Here is a 1,347-nt window from a genome sequence, read left to right on the forward strand (position 1 = left end):
GGATATAATTTAAAATGAGAAGGTATATGGAAATTGGCTTCTTATGACATGCTGGTGTTGCTAAGCACAATAGTTGGAGCATCTTTGGATTGAAGATGTTCACAGCTTCCTACTTTAGAATCTAAGACTCTTCACTTTTCAGGCACCTGCTATCCTGCAGTATTGCTACCTTTGTATTCTTTATTATTGCTATTTATTTATTTTTATTTTTTTTGAGATGGGGTCTCACTGTATTCCCCAGGCTGGTCTCGAACTCCTGGGCTCAAGTGATCCTTCTGCCTCAGCCTCCTGAGGAGCTGGGACTAACAGGCATGCGCCACCACGCTCAGCTAGCTACTTCTTTGTTAAAGGACTGGAATGAAATTTCCATGTAAAGGGGCCTGAGGTTCACTTGGTGTCCCTACTTAATTGCATTGAGAATGTCATACTTCCTCTTACTGGGTATTCGGGCTCTCCCCCAGATATCCAACCATGATCTTGGATCACATCATGGAAAAAAAACCATCCCGTTATTCATTTATGGCCCACATAATCTTCACAGTATTATAGATTATTTGCTTAAGAATAATTGTCTTACTGGTCTTATTCTCTTAAGTTGTTACGTCATAGTATAAGAGGTTAGCAGATCTTGTGGATGGCATTTCGCGTTTATTTTGAACATGAACTTACCTGATGAACTCCCATAGTTCCAGAACCAGGTGCCTTTTAGGGAGAGAAAAATACCTAAGATTGTCTGAGCTTCCATCTTTCTCGTATTTCTGAACCAAGGATTCTGAATTCTGACCGTATTAGTGTTAGCCTTTGTTTTATTTTTGTTTCCTGTGTCTAGTGCCAATTAGCGAAGTCAGGGAGAAAGAAGCGATCAGATGACTGTCTAGCATTCTTGAGCCATTTTTCTGTGTGATACAGGCTTTAGATTAGTGCCTTATACGGGTTTGGTTTGGGCCCCGGATGTCGGAGCCGTTGCTGTGGTCTAGCGGGCTTGTCTGGTGTTGCCGCGTGGCGGGACACAGGGAAAGGGGGTTGGGGTGGGGTGGGTGTTGGTTAGGAAAATCCTGGAAACTGCTTAGCCAGTCCTTGCCTTTCAACCTGTTGGTTTAAGGAAGCAGATAGGAGGAAGTTGTGCTAAAATGCCTTCTTTCTTTTTTGTTGCCATTTCCTTAGCTGGAACAGAAGCATCTCTCTGTGAACCAGCACTGACACACACCTGCCACGTGTGCAGAGCGGAGCTGCCTTCACTCCTGGGCTGCCCGTCAGGCATTGTCAGGGGTGGAAATGCACCTGGTAGAAAGGGCAGGTGTGCAGAAACCTCCAGCCTCACGGAGCACATTTCTCACTGTCACCGTT

Source organism: Microcebus murinus, chromosome 28 (genome assembly GCF_040939455.1).
Source record: "Microcebus murinus isolate Inina chromosome 28, M.murinus_Inina_mat1.0, whole genome shotgun sequence".
In the NCBI taxonomy this organism is placed as follows: Eukaryota; Metazoa; Chordata; class Mammalia; order Primates; family Cheirogaleidae; genus Microcebus; species Microcebus murinus.